The sequence below is a fragment of the Canis lupus genome, chromosome 21 (genome assembly GCF_011100685.1).
Source record: "Canis lupus familiaris isolate Mischka breed German Shepherd chromosome 21, alternate assembly UU_Cfam_GSD_1.0, whole genome shotgun sequence".
Lineage (NCBI taxonomy): Eukaryota > Metazoa > Chordata > Mammalia > Carnivora > Canidae > Canis > Canis lupus.
In genome coordinates this window covers 3,899,782-3,918,494 of record NC_049242.1, presented here as the reverse complement: position 1 = coordinate 3,918,494, position 18,713 = coordinate 3,899,782, and positions in this window count along the sequence as shown.

Sequence of the window (18,713 nt, the reverse complement as noted above, 5' to 3'; positions counted from 1 at the left end):
AGGTTTGTTCTTCCTCATGGCCTTCAATTAAACTGTTCCTGATACACTTGCCAAGTTTTCTTTCACAAAAGCAGATTTTGGGCACTATGTAAAATAACACAGGGGGTTTCATCCATTTCCCACTCATTAACGGGAAACATGTTTGCATAAAGTTGTGCAGAGAAGTGGCTCTTTCAATGTCAGAATACCTAGTGCATACTTTTGATCTAAAGATAAACCTGTTGAGAGCCAAAGGTTGATCCCCTCTCTCCTGAGTCAAATTTCTCATTCTATTCACTTCCTCTCCCATTATAGATGTGGAAGAATTTATTTAAAAATCAAGGTATACTTTGGAGAGAGAACAAGAAAAAAAGGTGCTTGATTTTGAATTGTCCTGTATTATGGAATACCACATACTGTCCTTATTCCATAGATCTAGTATGGAGTTAGGTTCACAGACAATTTTGAGAACAGCATATTTTGAAAACAGTACTTTTTCATGTCACCTTTCATGAATATTCTCAGATAATCAGATTTATATATTTATAAAATACTTCTAGAACAACATAGCTCCCTCAAATCTTTCTGGGAAGCATCAGACATCTCTTTGTACTTGTTTAAGTGAAAGGAATGTCACCATCCCAGGACCCTCTCACTCCAAATCATCAAAGCATAAATATGTTAAATATATTCTATTTCTTTCTTAAAATGAACATCATCTATACCATTTGTGTATTATTCACTCAGATATATGGTTGCTGCTTGAAGGAGAGGGGTGTCAACAGGCTAATGAAGGGTTTTCAGACTTGCAAACATTCGTTGTTCAGAATCCAAAGGAGGTACATGTGTGGTACCTCTTTAGTTCTGTATTGCCACAGCTTGGTCCCTTTACCCCTGAAGCTCAGTAAACTATTTTTTTTTTCTGAGCTCTAATATATAGTTTTATCGCTTTAGTGATATCAATCACACTTTCCATTACAAAATAATAAAATATTAAGAAGTTGCATTAGTGTAAATTGCTGTACAGCATATATATACAAAATAACAGTTTATCTTCCTCATTTGATTCCAGTACTACTGAATTCATTCAGTGTTAAATGTTTCACCTATGGCTAAATATAAATATAAAAGCAAAGAAAATACAAGAAAAATAAGACAAAAATATATTGTTTAATTTCTGCAATTTTATCTTCATGTTTTGCTGAAACTTCTAAGAACTATTTTATTTGAATTTTGGGGGTGTTTGGGAGGACCCAGTTAATAGGGCCCCTTCTCCACTTCCAAGTAAATGAATTAATTTACAAAATAAGCAAAGAGAGGTGAAGCTAGGCTGAGAAAAATATCAACTATTATTTGTAACATTTGACACTAGAAAATCTAGACTCTATCTCTGAAGAGGTGGTCTTATAATACTAGATCCCAGAATTAGTCAAAATTTCCCACTTGGTAATAAGCAAGACTGAAAAATTGCAGTCTTTCCTGAGTGGGGAGCCCAATCTTGTCATGAAAGAACAAACCAGATGACATTTTCAACTGTGGTTAAAAGAGGCAAAAATGAGCTAGATTATACATTTCAAATTTATCCTTCTAAATTTACTAATCAGGTTAAGTTGCTCCTCCACACTTGAAGAGAAATGACTTAAAGGCAGAGAAGAAGAAGGAACTCTATCATATTGAAAAACAAAAAACACAGCAGGAGAAAAGAGAAAAAGTTCCCTCTATATTTGTTCTTATATCAATTGTGCACAACAATGAATTCTTTAGTCAACCAGGTTAATGAGATGAGCAGTTTATCAGTATTCTGATAAACCTGATAAATCTTTGTTTGGCAGTTCAGTTTTCTCCTTAAGGACTGAATAAGTCAGAAGATAATACTAATTAAATCACTTTCTATCCAGGGTTGAAAATTTATATTGTATTTCCCATCAAAAAATATTGTGCCCATTCACATCACCCTAGAGAATCTATCAGAAATTCTATGATTAAATTAAATTTTAACTAATACTTTAATGATAAAATAATAAAACAGGAGGGGATCCCTGGGTGGCTCAATGGTTTAGTGCCTGCTTTTGGCCCAGGGCAAGATCCTGGAGTCCCAGGATCGAGTCTCACATCAGGCTCCCGGCATGGAGCCTGCTTCTCCCTCTGCCTGTATCTCTGCCTCTCTCTCTCTCTGTACGTCTATCATGAATAAATAAATATAATCTTTAAAATAATAATAATAATAATAATAATAATAAATAAAACAAGAGATGTTGCAAATTTGACTATAATTTCCTTTTCCATTATCAAATTCTCAGGTAGATTTAAAATTCAAATATTATATTTCCTTGCAAAATTAACTCCATAAGACATTCAATTTCTAAAGAGGTAAATCCAAAATCAAAGTATATTGACCTTGTGAGTAAAAAATCCAAACAAAATTGTTTTCTCTTTTTTTCTTCTTTTCAGTCTCTGCTAGAAGTTTTGCCAACTTCTGAATTCAGTAGGGAGCCATTCAACAGTTTCAGCCTATGTGGGCTGCGTATAATTTTTTCATTGTTCTAAAGTTCTATTATTTTTGTACCAAGGCTGTACTGCACTTTTAAGGATTTTTCTTTCTTCTGTACTTCAAATCTTTATTTCTTCAGTATCTACTTCTAAGAAATAACGGTGTAATCTACTCAAATGTCTAAAAAAACTTATATCCATGGTTTTTTCTATGATTTACTTATCCATTACAACCTTTCACTAACCAATACTTATGACCGTACTCACTCCCCACATCCAGTCAATAACTAATTCTTGTTACTTTACTTATTCCCACATCTAATCACTAATTTAAATTCACCTACTTTTAAAAACTCCAAACTTCTCAAACTCTGAATCTTATTTCAGACTATAATTATACCTCATTTGATTACTGGAAGAGTAACTCTCATTTCAGAAGAGATAATAACATGCTCTCATCTCTACCCAAGGCATCATTCTTCACCTGTGCTAAGAAACGTCCTCTCACATACTCAAGGACTTTGATTCTGCAGTACTTCCTTCATCTGTGTCATCATATATTGTTCCTTTTTCCTACAAATATCTCTGTCTTGACCTTTGCTTCTCCAATGCAACCATCTATCAATGAAGGCACTGCACAGCATATCACCTCTAATAAGTTTTCACTCTGTTGAGCTTTTTTACCTCTCCTAACCTTCTCTCCTGAAATCTTTCCAAATTCTCATCCCTATCATTCTGATAACTGCTCATGTCAATTCACCTCTTCTCTCCATTTCACCCAATCCCATAGTCAATTAGTGATTACTGAGTTCCCCTTTCCAGTAGCATTTGTCATATTTTATTACTTCGTCATTCATGAAACATTTCATTCTGTTGACACCTATATTGTATGATACACTGTTGTAAGATTTTTTCCTTGTTTTTCTTTTTTTTTTTTTTTTTTTTTTTTTGCTGTCTATCTTTCTTAGTTTGCAGTTTCTCTCCATCTTCTAACCCACTACAATTTCTATAGGTCCAGGGCTCAGTTTTCAAATTTCTTTTTTTCCCCCTTGATTTATTCTCTGTCTTACTCTGTGATAATATCTAGTGTCTTGACTTTAAACAAATTATCTAAGGATGACTTCCACAGTTACATATTCAACTCTGATATCTTGCCTTGCCTTCAAGCATGTGTTTGCTGACTATTATATTTCCATTTGGACATATAGTATGCATATATAATTTAACATTTCCAAAAGAGAAATTCTGTTTCTATTCTTCTTGTTTAAGTATCTTCACCTCCTATCATTCAGTAAAAAAACATGGGCATTCAAATAGCTGATCACACCAAACCTCTTTAGTCTTCTTTATTTTACACTCAAATCTTCAAATTATACCAGAATTTGACTAGTCCTTAACTTCTCCTAAAATATCACACAGTTGTCTCATCTGAATTATTGTCAAGCCTAATAACTGATTTCCCTTGCTTCCATTCTTGTATCCTTTAGTAAAAAGGTATATATGTTTTATTTTTAGATTTTTATTTTGAAATACTAATAGATTCACAGGAAGTTGCTGAGATAATATAGAAATGTTCCACATTTCCTTCACCCAGTTCCCTTCAATGGTTGTATCTGATGTAACTATAGTATAATAGCAAAGCCAGAAAATATAGTTTTATGTCATTTTATCAGATATGTAAATTCACATAACTATAGCAATCAACATACAGGACAGAGTTATTTTAACCTAAAATGATTATGTCACTTTTTCTTCAGAATCCTACCACAGCTCCCATTGTAATTTTCCTTCTCTCTCTCTCATTAATTTTTGCTTTTACTTCCTAATATTAGTATTCTCTTTCTTTAATTATATAACATTTTTAAAAAATGTGATGCCTGTCATATTCACCACAGGGCAAGATTCAAGAGGTGAGTGCATTGTTTGCCTTTTTGCTGTTTACCATTACTTAGAAGATTGCTTACCACAGAGAAGGTACTTATTAAATAGTCAAAATATTCAAACTACTTTTTTTTTAATTTTTATTTATTTATGATAGTCACACAGAGAGAGAGAGAGAGAGAGAGAGAGAGAGGCAGAGACACAGGCAGATGGAGAAGCAGGCTCCATGCACTGGGAGCCCGATGTGGGATTTGATCCCAGGTCTCCAGGATCGCGCCCTGGGCCAAAGGCAGGTGCCAAACCGCTGCGCCACCCAGGGATCCCTCAAACTACTTTTTATACAAAAGCTAGAGTAATTTGTCTAAATTTCAAATATAATCACATGATTTTTATTTTTTTTTTAATTTTTATTTATTTATTTTTTTTCTCCAAAATTGTCCAGTAGCTCTCCAGTATCCTTGAAATATAGTCTGGCTCCTAAATGAGACACAAAGAGCTTCCAATTATCCAGTCCCAAGTTATTTTTCTAATATTACTTTTGGTCACTTTCATCTGATATGCTATACTCCTTCTTATGAGGCATTTTCTGTTCTCAGAATATGCCTCACTGTACTTCCTAGACTGTTTTTTGTATGTGCTATTTTCTTTGCCGTATGCACTCACCCCTAATTATCCACATTGCTAATATTTTCTTTGGGACCTGACATATTTGTCAACTCCTAAGGCTGATTAAGTCCTCTCTTATGAGCTTCAACAGCAATCTGTGTCTCTATTGACCCAGTTCTTAAACAATATTAAAAGTGTATGCTCACTCAGTTAGGCTCCAATCACAGATAATAGAAACGCATTAACTTAGTATAAGTAGCAATGATTTTAAAATAGATCATTAAGTACTTAGAAAACTATTAGAATATATGGGGAAAAAGACATAATCTTAACCATGACTCAAGCATTTAACTCCCACAAGATAATACTTCCAGATCCATACTTTGCCTGCTACAATTTATAGCAGCAAAATGGATACCTCTTGCTGCAATTTTCTTCTAGCATTCTGGGTCCAAATTCAGTATTTATATAACTGCATTTGATGGAATTTCATTTGCCTCCAATCCCTAACATCAAGATAGACCAGGAATGGATCTATTGGTTTTCCAATCTCGTTTGTACACAAGGAAGGCACATTAGAAGAAATTTGTAATAGATGTAGAAAAATTCCATCCACTGAATCTTTTACCTATATTTTCTGTTTTCTCACTAGATTGTAAGTGCCATGACTATATTTTTCCTTATTGTTATGTCCTCAGTATAGTGCCTTCAGTAATATGTTCTTAATGCGTAACAGAAATAAAATGAATCAGAATTTTGCTCACTTTGTCTCAGAGCAAAATTCAACACTCAAAATTCACTAAGTCACAGAGATTAGCAATTAAAAATTATGTTTGATCTGACCTAGCAGAACTGCCACAGAATATAACATAAGGCAGCCAATAGTTTTACAGTTATCACTGGCTGTTTGGCTAGGTCTCTTAAGTCTTGTCTGGTTCCAGTTAGCTAAACCTGGAGATCAGAATGTCACTGCAAAAGTGGTGGAGAGGGAAACTCAATTAACTTCACTTCCAGTAGCCATATTGTTATAGTTATTTCTCAGCTTGTCAGAGAATCATTTCCAGAACCCAATGAGACCACTTTATTTTGGTAACTCTCTTAGGGTCTTTCTGCTCTGTCAGTAGTACAATCCCTGAATTTCTTGATTATGCAGTCCACAGTATGTGATAATATTTGGACAGTTTTTAGCCATTAATCTGCTCTTGTCAGGACTCTTTGGGGTGCAAGTGACAAAAAGCCAGCTTAAACTGACTGGAGTGAGAAAATAAAAATATCAAAATTAAACAAAAATATAGTTGTAGTTCTGTGTGAAGCATTATTGTATGGGTAATAAATATGTTTAGGACATTTCATTTTCATTCTCTCATTTCTCCTTTCTACTCTTTCTATTAAGCTTATTTTTAGGAATATTTCCACCACCTACTCACCTATGCCAGCTCTTTCAACAATTGGCAAAACAGATGGAAAGAAATAGCCTTTTTCACATTAATTTGAATAAGAATTAAATCTCATTTATTCTTCTTGAATCCTGTTTCATTACTAGAATCATTCACTGAAAGTAGAACGTTCTGATTGGTGATTTCTGGTTCATATAAGCTGTCCTACATGTCAGAACCTATGAGGTGCTGTTAATCCCAAACAACTCCAATGGGTTTTCTTAATAAATTGGGAAAGTGTTATTTCTCAGTAGAAAACTTAGAATTTTGTTTACTAAAATAAAAGGAAGTAGATAACCAGCAGCTAAAACACAAACAAATGCACAGAAGTTTTCACTTTTCCCCATCCCCCAGATCTTTGTACACTGAACTGAATGTCTTGTGTGGCTCCCCACATCCACTTCTCAGAACAAAGTCAGAACTTCAGCAAAGAGGTGAAAAAACATAAGAAAATACCAAATAGAAGCCACAGAGATGAAAAACACTGCTAAACTGAAAAAATGTACTAGAAGGGTTCAATATCAGACAAATGAAGCAGATGAAAGATCAGCAAACCTGAAGACAGAGCAGCAAAACACATTTGATCAGAGCAGGGAGAAAAAAAAAGTAAAGATAGCTTAAGGGATTTATGGTACAACATCAAGTAGATTAACATTATCATTATAGGGGATCCAGAAGAAGAAGAGAAAAAAAGAGGTAACAAAACAAAACAACTTACTTAAAAACAATGGCTGATAACTTATCTATACTGGGAAAGGAAAAGGTAATCCAGATCTAGAAATTCCAGACACGTCCATATAAAAGGAGCTCAAGGAGACCCATACCAAGACACATTATAATTCAAATGTCAAAAAAAGTAAAGACAAGGAGAGAATCTTAAAAGTAGAAAGGAAAAAAACAACTTGTTACATACAAGGAACTCACATAACTATCAGAAGATTTTTCAGCAGAACATTGCAGGCCAGAAGAGTGGCATGATATATTAAAGTGCTGAAAGAAAAAAAATCAAACCAAGAATATCTGACGAAGTTATTCAAAATTGAAGAAGAGATAGAGTTTTCCAGACAAGCAAAAGCTAAAGGAGTTTTGCATCACCAAACCAGCCTTACAAGAAATGTTTAAAGGACATATTTAGCTAAAAAGAAAGGATGTTAATTAGTAGCAAAAACAAACAAACTAATGTGGAGATATAAATCGCACTGGTAAGGTAAAAATATAGTAAAGATAGTAAATTAATAACATATAAAACTAGTACGAAAATTAAAAGACAAGTAAAAATAACTATATGATAATTAAAGGATACATAAGATAAAAAGATGTAAAATATGGCATCAAAAAAGTGGGAGAGAATTAAAATATACAGCTTTAGAATGTATTCAAACTAAAGCTCTTATCAAATTAAAATAGTATTATGAATATGTTATTATATATAAGCTTCATGGTAATCATAATGTAAAAATGACTGGCTGTATACAAAAGATAAAGAGAAAGGAATCGAAGCCTACTGCTAAGAAAGTCACCAAACCACAAAGGAATGAACAAGAGAAGAAGGAACAGAATGGAAATATAAAGCAGCCAGAAAACAATTAACAAAATGGTAATAAGTATATATATAGATCTAGATCTAGATCTAGATATAGATGATATAGATAGATATCAATAATTACTATAAATGTAAATGTTCTAAATTCTGTAATTAAAAAACAGAGTGGCTGGATGGATTTTAAAAAACAAAACAAAAGAATACACAAGACTCATATATAGCCTATAAAAGACTCACTTCAGATGTAAGGACATGTACATAATGAAAGTGAAACAATAGAAAAAAGATATTTCATGCAAGTGGAAACCAAAAGAAATCTTGGGTAGCTACACTTATGTCAGAGAAAATTGACTGTAAAGACTCTAACAAGAGCCAAAGAATGGCATTACATAATTATATAAATGGATCAATACAACAAGAGGGTATAACATTTGTAAGTAGTTAGGCGCTCAACATAGGAACATCTAGATATAGAGCAAATAACCTAAAGGAAGAAATAGTAGGGGACTTTAATACCCACTTACTTCAGTATTTATTCAGAGAGGAAATCAGCAAAGAAACACTGGCCTTAAATCATATATTAGACCAGACAGACTTAACAGATATATATAGAACATTCTTTGGAATAGAACACATGTTAGGACACAAAATACATCTTAATTTTTTTAAAAAAAGATTGAAATTATATCAAGCATATTTTCTAACCACAATAGTATAACACTAGAAATCAATTATAAGAAAGAAAATTGGAAATGTCAAACTATGTGGAGATTAAGTACTGTATTACTGAGCAACCAATGGATCAAAGAAGAAATCTGAGGAGAAATAAAAAAGTACTTTAAGACAGAAATAGGGGTGCCTTGGTGGCTCAGTCAGTTAAGTGTCTGCCTTTGGTTCAACTCATGATCTTGGGGTCCTGGGATTCAGCCCCACATTGAGCAACCTGCCCACAGGGGGCCTGCTTCTCCCTCTTTCTGACTTGTGCTTTCTCTTGCTATCTCTCTTTCTCTCAAATAAATAAATAAAAATATACCAAAACATGGAATAAGCAAAAGCACTCCTAAGAAGGAAGTTTAGAGTTATGAATGCTTACCTCAGGAAACAAGAAAAAATCTCAAATAAACAATCTAATTTTATACCTCAAGGAACAAGAAAATTAAGAACAAACAAAATTTAAAGTTAGTAAAAAAAGGGAAATAACAAATATTGGAATGGAAATAAATCAAACAAAATAAATCAAACTCTCCCTCTTCGCAATGACATGATACAGTACATAGAAAACCTAAAAGACTCCACCCCAAGATTGCTAGAACTTCTATAGCAATTCGGCAGTGTGGCAGGATACAAAATCAATGCCCAGAAATCCGTGGAATTTTTATACACTAACAATGAGACTGAAGAAAGAGAAATTAAGGAGTCAATCCCATTTACAATTGCACCAAAAAGCATAAGATACCTAGGAATAAACCTATCCAAAGAGGTAGAGGATCTATAACCTAAGAAGGACAGAACCCTTCTGAAAGAAATTGAGGAAGACACAAATAGATGGAAAAACATTCCATGCTCATGGATTGGAAGAATAAATATTGTGAAAATGTCAATGTTACCCAGGGCAATTTACACATTTAATACAATCCCTATCAAAATACCATGGACTTTCTTCAGAGAGTTGGAACAAATCATCTTAAGATTTGTGTGGGATCAGAAAAGACCCCCAATAGCCAGGGGAATTTAAAAAAAGGAAACCATAGCTGGGGGCATCACAATGCTAGATTTCAGGTTGTACTACAAAGCTGTGGTCATCAAGACAGTGTGGTACTGGCACAAAAACAGACACATAGATCAATGGAACAGAATAGAGAATCCAGAAGTGGACTCTCAACTCTATGGTCAACTAATATTCGACAAAGCAGGAAAGATTATCCACTGGAAAAAAGACAGTCTCTTCAATAAATGGTGCTGGAAAAATTGGACATCCACATGCAGAAGAATGAAACTAGACCATTCTCTTTTTTTTTTTTTTTTTTTTTAGACCATTCTCTTTTACCATACACAAAGATAAACTCAAAACGGATGAAAGACCTGAATGTGAGACAAGATTGCATCAAAATCCTAGAAGAGAACCCAGGCAATCCCCTTTTTGAACCTGGCCACAGGAACTTCTTGCAAGATACATCCATGAAGGCAAGAGAAACAAAAGTAAAAATGAATTGTTGGTACTTAATCAAGATAAAAAGCTTCTGCACAGCCAAAGAAACAGTCAATATAACTGAAAGAGAACCTACAGAATGGGAGTAGATATTTGCAGATGACATATCAGATAAGGGCTTGTATCCAAAATCTGTAAAGACCTTATTAAACTCAACAGCAAAGAAACAAACAATCCAATCATGAAATGGGCAAAAGACATGAACAGAAGTTTCACAGTGGAAGACACAGAGATGGCCAAAAAGCACATGAGAAAGTGCTCCACATCACTGGCCATCAGGGGAATACAAATCAAATCCACAATGAGATACCACCTCACACCAGTGAAAATGGGGAAAATTAACAAGACAGGAAACAACAAATGTTGGAGAGGATGTGGAGAAAGGGGAACCGTCCTGCACTGTTGGTGGGAATGTGAACTGGTGCAGCCACTCTGGAAAACTGTGTGGAGGTTCCTCAAAGAGTTAAAAATAGACCTGCCCTACGACCCAGCAATTGCACTGCTGGGGATTTACCTCAAAGATACAGATGCAATGAAACGCAGGGACACCTGCACCCTGATGTTTATAGCGGCAATGTCTGCAATAGCCAAGCTGTGCAAGGAGATTTGGTGTCCATCAAAAGATGAATGGATAAAGAAATGTGGTTGATATGTACACCAGAATATTACTCAGCAATTAGAAATGACAAATACCCACCATTTGCTTCAACATGGATGCAACTGGAGGGTATTATGCTGAGTAGAATAAGTCAATCGGAGAAGGACAAACATTATATGTTCTCATTCATTTGGGGAATATAAGAAATAGTGAAAGAAATAGTGAAAGAGGAAAGGAGATAAAATAGTGGGAAATATCAGAGAGGGTGACAAAACATGAGAGACACCTAACTCTGGGAAATGAACAACAGGTGGTAGAAAGGGAGGTGGGTGGGTGGTTGTGTGACTGGGCGACGGACACTGAGTGGACACTTGATGGGATGAGCTCTGGGTTATATGCTATAAGTTGGCAAATTGAACTCCAATAAAAAAATCTATATATTTACCCAAGGGACCCCCCTTCCAAAAAAAAGACTAGAACTTATGTTTCCTGAAGTTGAAACCAGGAAAGATTATGAATATCAAACCGGAAAAATCCAAATGTTTTCTGCAATTTTCCAGCTTTAATTTCACCAAATTTTACTTCCAAATATTAGCAGTAAGGTTTCATAAGCAAATATGACACACAACCCTGTTTTCTATTTCAAATTTTTTATAAATTGCTTTACATTTTTCCTTTCACTCTATGTGGAAGAAATAGCAATTTTAAGGGGATTCCTCCTCTTATGAGCCTTGAGCCTACATTCAAATGTGTAATTCTTCCAATGCTTATTTTATTCTGTCTCCATCTCTGTCTCTTCTCTCATACTCTCTTCATAGTCAACTTATCTATGATACACTATTATGTTTTTTTCTAAAACTCTCAGCAATATTTCAATAAATTAGACATGATATATTAAAATCTAAAAGTTCTCAAACACAAGATAAATGGCTAAGATCTTGTAATTATTCTGTATCAGATAGTCAATGCCATATTAGCTCATCACCTTACATATTCTCCTTCACTAAGCTGTCTTTTATCATAAGCTTGGCTTTTATTGAGAATCATTAACAAAAAGAGCTATACGAAAATTTATTCTGCAATTTCTCTACAAAGGTGATGAGCCATTATCTATTTTGTAGTTTAGATATTCTATATTAAGTCCCATGTGAAAAATGTGCTAGAAAATAGGAGTTCACTTTGTTTCCACTGACAAAGTTATGTTTTCTGCTTTCTGAAAAATGTCATACAATTTCTTGTAATTATTTTAAAACCTTGGTTGCTCAGATAGTATTCTGTATTTCAGTAAGCAAGAAAGTTAATCATATTGTTTAAGATTTTGACCATACTCCAACTCATTAAATATGAAATTAAATGGTCCTGGGCCTCTGAAATAAATCCCTAAAATAAGATTATCTGTCTATGCATCTATAGATGGATGATGAATAGATAGATGATAAATAAATAATTTGAGACATAGTTTGTGTTTGAATAAAGGCAAATTGTATGAAAGAAAAGGAAATACATCTGGCCATCATTGCTTTGGAATTTTAAAACCTGAAGTATATAAACTCACTCTGCCTCTATTTTTTTTTATTCAATAGACTGTTTTTGAGATCCATCCATAACTGTATGCTGTCAACTTTTTGGCATACATTTATTTATAATACTTTATATTTAAATTTTGCTCTATATACCTCTTTCTTTCCTAATATCATTTGAGTTTTCCACTTCTTAAAAAAGTCTTACTAGAATTTTTTGTACTTTATTAGTTTTTCCCCAAAATGAACTTTTAGCTTCTTAGTCCCATATATCTTTTATTTTATTTTTGATTACATTTTTGTACTATCTTTAATATATTACTTCTAAATAATTTAGGACTTGTTTATATTCCAAAAATAATAAAAAGTAAAAATAATAGGATAAATGTCCTACTTAAGAAGTTACTCTAATATAAATAAGTCCTAAATTATAACACTTAATGTTATCATTTAAAAAATATATACTAAATATATACTAAAGCAGTAGAATACACATTATTTTTGAGTGCATATGATATATTCTCCAAAATAGTTCACATACAGGGTCACAAATCAGCCCTCAACAAGTACAAAAACATTGAGATCATATTATGCATATTTTCAGACCATAATACTGTGAAATTTGAAATCAACCATCAGAAAAAATTTGGAAGGACTGCAAATACATGGAGGTTAAAGAATATCCTACTAAAGAATGTGAATGAATTAAACAGAAAATTAAAGAAGAAAAAAAAATAAAACAAAACATGTAAGCAAATGAAAATGAAAACATGACAGCAAAGTCAGACCTAAGAGGAAAGTATATTGGAATATAGGCCTACCTCAACATGCAAAAAAAAAAAAAAAAAAAAAAAAGTCTTAACTACACCAGCTAGAGAATTAACAGTAAATAAGGCCTAAAGCCAGCAGAAGGGAAATAATAAAGATTAGAGCAGAAACAAATGAGATAGAACTAACAACAACAACAACAGCAAACCCTAGTAGAACAGACCAATGAAACTAAGGGCCCGTTCTTTGAAAGAATTAATAAAATCAATAAACTGTTAGCCAGGCTTATCAAAAAGAAGCTAGAAAGGATCAAGATTAAAATCACAAAGGAAAGAGGAGAGATCACAATCGACACTACAGAAATACAATTATGCGATTATGACAAATTCTATGTCAACAACCTGGGCAATCTGGAAAGTGGACAAATTCCTAGATATATACAAACTACCAAAATTGAAACAGAAAGAAATAAAAATTTGAACAGATTCATAACCAGCAGAGTAATAAAAGATCTCCCCAAACAAAAGTCCAGGGCCAGATGGCTACCCAGAGGAATTCTACCAGACATTTATTTTATTATTTTTTTTTCTACCAGACATTTAAAAAATAGTTAATATCTATTTTCAAATTACTCTCAAAAAATAGAAATGGAAAGAAAACTTTCAAACTCATTCTTATGAGGTCCGCATTACTCTGATTCCAAAACCAGACAAAGACCTTGGTGGGGGGCTCCCATAGGAGTACTACAGGCCAAAATCCCCGATGAACATGGATCCAAAAATTTTCAACAATATATTAGCAAATTGAATACAACAGTACATTAAAAGATTCCTTCACCACGATCAAGTGGAATTGTTCCTGGGCTGCAGGGGTGGTTCAATATTCACAAATCAATGAATATGATATACCATATTAATAAAAGAAAGGATAAAGATCATATGATCCTCTCAATAGATGCAGAAAAAGCAATTGACAAAGTACAGTATCCATTCTTATTAAAAACCCTCAACAAAGTAGGGATAGAGGAAACATACCTCAAAATCATAAAGGCCATCTATGGAAAATCCACAGCTAATATCATCCTCAATGGGGAAAAACTACAGTCAGGAAAAAGATAGAGATGTCTACTCTCATCATTATTATTTAATATAGTACTGGAAGTCCTAGCTTTAGCTATAAGAAAACCAAAAGAAATAAAAGGCATCCAGATCAGCAAGGAAGAAATCAAACTTTCAGGACACCTGGGTGGCTCAGCGGTTGAGTATCTGCCTTTGACTCAGGGCGTGATCTCAGATTCCTGGGATCAAGTCTCATATCCCGCTCCCCACGGGAAGCCTATTTCTCCCTCTGCCTGTGTCTCTGTCTCTCTCTCTCTCTCTCTGTGTCTCTCATGAATAAATAACTAAAATCTTTAAAAAAAAAGTCAAACTTTCACCATTCATAGATGACACTCTGCTCTATGTAGAAAACCTAAAAGACTCCACCAAAAAGTTTCTAGCATTGATACACAAATTCAGCAAAGTTTCAGGTTATAAAATCAATGTGCAGAAATTTGTTGCATTTCTATACACCACCAATAATGAAGCAGCAGAAAAAGAAATTAAAGAATCAATCCTATTTATAAGTGCAAGAAAAACTGTAAAAGACCTAGGAATAAACCTAAGAGATAAAAAGATCTATACTCTGAACTATAGAATACCTATGAAAGAAATAGAAGAGGACAGAAAGAAATGGAAAAAACATTCCATGCTTATGGATTAGAAGAAAAAATATTGTTAAAATATCTATACTATCCAGAGCAATCTACACATTTAATGCAATCCTAATCAAAATACCACCAGCATTTTTCACAGAGCTAGAACAATCCTAAAATTTATATGGAACCGCAGAAGATCCTGAATAGCCAAAGCAATACTGAAAAAGAAAAGCAAATCTGGAGGCATCATGATTCCAGACTTCAAGCTATATTAGAAAGCTGTAGTCATCAAGACGGTATGGTACTGGCACAAAAACAGACACCTAGACCAAAAGAACAGAAAAGAGAACCCAGAAATGGACCCACAACCATATGGTCAACTAATCTTCCACAAGGCAGTAAAAAATATCCAATGGGGGAAAAAAAGACAGCCTTTTCAACAAATGGTGTTGGGAAAATTAGCCACATGCAGAAGAGATCACATTTTCTTACACCATATACAAAAGTAAATTGAAAAACCTAAATGTGAGACAGGAATTCATCAACATCCTAGAGGAGAACACAGGCAGGAACCTCTTGGACCTCAGCTACAGCAACTTCTTACTAGACACTTCTCTGGGGGCAAGAGAAACAAAAGCAAAAATGAACTATTGGGATTTTATCAAGATAAAAAGCTCTGCACCACAAAGGAAATAATCAACAAAACTAAAAGGCAGCCTATGGAATGGGGAAGATATTTGCAAATGACATATCTGATAAAGGGTTAGTATCCAAAGTTTATTTAAAAACTTAACAAACTTGGGGATCCCTGGGTGGCGCAGCGGTTTGGCGCCTGCTTTGGCCCAGGGCGCGATCCTGGAGACCCGGGATCGAATCCCACGTCGGGCTCCCGGTGCATGGAGCCTGCTTCTCCCTCTGCCTGTGTCTCTGCCTCTCTCTCTGTGACTATCATAAATAAATAAATAAAAATTAAAAAAAAACAAACAAACAAACTCAACACCCAAGATACAAATAATCCAGTTAAGAATGGACAAAAAACATGGATACCTTTTTTTCCCAAGAAGACATCCAGGTGGCCAACAGATACATGAAAAGATGCTTAACATCACTCATCATCAGGGAAATAAAAATCAAAACCATGATGAGATACCACCTTACACCTGTCATGGCTAAAACTAACAACACAAGAAACAAGTGTTAGCAAGGATGTGGAGAAAGGGGAACACTTTTGCACTATTAATGGGAATGCAAACTGGTGTAGCCACTTTGGAAAACAGTATAGAGCTTTATCAAAAAGTTAAAAGTAGAAGTACCCTACAACCCAGAAATTGCACTACTAGGTATTTACCGAAACGATACAAAAATACAAAGTCAAAGGTGGATACATACATATTGATATTTATAAGAATGGATAAAGAAGGGATCCCTGGGTGGCGCAGCGGTTTGGTGCCTGCCTTTGGCCCAGGGCGCGATCCTGGAGACCCGGGATCGAATCCCACGTCAGGCTCCCGGTGCATGGAGCCTGCTTCTCCCTCTGCCTGTGTCTCTGCCTCTCTCTCTCTCTGTAACTATCATAAATAAATAAAAATTAAAAAAAATATATTAAAAAAAAAGAATGGATAAAGAAGATGCGGAAATTACATATAAAGATATAGAAGATGTGATATATGATATCTGTATATAGAGAGATCTATTGATACATGTATTACTCAGCCACCAAAAAGAATGAAACCCTACCATTTGCAACATGTGGATGGAGCTAGAGTGTATTATATTAAGTGAAAGAAGTCACTCAGACAAAGACCATATGATTTCACTCATGTGTGGAATTTAAGACACAAAACAGATGTACATATGAGAGGGGAGAAAGAAAGAGAGGGAAACAAACCATAAGTGACTCTCAATGATAGAGAACAAATTGAGGGTTGGTGGAGGGAGGTGGGTGGGGATGGGCTAAAAGGGTGATGGGTATTAAGGAGGGTACTTTTTATGATGAGCACTAGATGTTGTATGTAAGTGATGAATCACTGAATTCTACTCTTGAAACCAATATTGTGCTGTGTTAACTAACTAGACTTTAAATAAAAAATTGGAAAAAATACCAATATAGCAATATCACATAGTTATGATATATAATATTTTGTTTTTGTATTTTTCTAAGCAATTACTATGTATTAAAAAATCCCATTGCTTTTACCTTTTTTTTAAAGATTTTATTCATTTATTCATAAGAGACACAGAGAGAGAGAGAGAGAGAAAGAGAGAGACAGAGAGAGAGAGAGAGAGAGGCAGAGAAAGAAGCAGGCTCCCTGCAAGGAGCCCGATATGGGACTCGATCCCGGGTCTCCAGGATCACGCCTTGGGCCGAAAGCAGGCACCAAACCACTGAGTCACCCAGGGATCCCCTGCTTTTACATTTTTTATGCTACTATAGTAAGAACAGTTTTAGGCACATCTAAATTGCCTTTGCAGTTTTCTCATGTTTGTAAATTACACATATAATGCTGTAATTAAGTTGAAGTTATAATGAACTACTAATTAAAACTAAAGTAGTTGTATTCTCTAAATAGCATAATAGCATAAAAATGGTCAATTTATAAGTTACATAAAAATATGAATTATTATTATTATTATAAAATACTCATCTAAGTGTTATAATTTCACCCTGCCTCATTTTAAGCCAATATATTATCTCTTAAGTACTATCAATTTCTTAAAGTAGCAATAGAAAGCTATGATCCCTATTAAAGATAGCCCATAGAGACTCAAGTTTCCTGGAGAGATCCTAAAACTCTAGATCATTTTATTGAAGACTGAATTAGCTGAGAAGCAAATCCTATTTTCAGGATACAATGATAATAAAAATATATACCATGAGGTTCCATATATATTTTCTAGAGAAAGATGAGAAAGAGAATGATGTCTTTTTCTCATGACTGTCTCCTTAGATTCACTAGTAATTATAAACATCAGATTGAAAAAGATGTGTGAACATAGGTAGATGGTAGCATGGAGTGAAGGTGAAGGAAGTGGAAGACATTTCAGATGAATGTCTCTCCCACACTTTTGGTTAAAGGACCATAAATAGGATCATTCTTGGTCACGTGCACTGTTTAGAATAACTACTTGTGAGGCACTTAGGTGGCCCAGTTGCTTAAGCCCTGACTCTTTAACTTCAGGTTGTGATCTCAGGGTCTTTTTTTTTTTTTTTTTTTTTTAATTTTTTTAAATTTATTTATGATAGTCACAGAGAGAGAGAGAGAGAGGCAGAGACACAGGCAGAGGGAGAAGCAGGCTCCATGCACCGGGAACCCGATGTGGGATTCGATCCCGGGTCTCCAGGATCGCGCCCTGGGCCAAAGGCAGGCGCCAAACCGCTGCGCCACCCAGGGATCCCTGATCTCAGGGTCTTAAGATTGAGCCGAGTCAGGCTCCACTTGAGAGTCTCTGCCTCTCTCACTCGTGCACTCACTCTCTCTCTCATTCTCAAATAAATAAATAAATAAATAAGTCTTTTTTTTTTTTTTTTTAAAGAAAAACTACTTGGAATGTGGTAACTCTCTCATCATCACCTAGTGACTGAAGTGACCGAATTTTTCTTATAATCTCAGTCATCAACTCCTTTTTTTCCCTGTAATTCTGCACCTATTTTCATCAAGTTATTGTTTTTGGAAAGTTGTCACTTCCTTGAAGATTGAGTTGTTCTTCAGCTTTTGATGTTTTTCCTCCAGTTTTCCTTTTATTATTGTCTCATGACTTTTCTTCTAGGTTAATATCCTCTAAAAACAACCCCATTTCTGCCTATTACTTTTGAAAAGACCTATGCTTGGCAAAGATATTGCATTTTTCCTGAATCAATTTTGCAACGATTTGGGCAACTTTTTTTTTTTTTATGTAAAATCTAAACAAAATAAACTCATAAAAAACTAAAGACAGGAGCACATATCAGGAAACCTTGGCTTTTTAGTTCTAACTTCAGGTCATTCA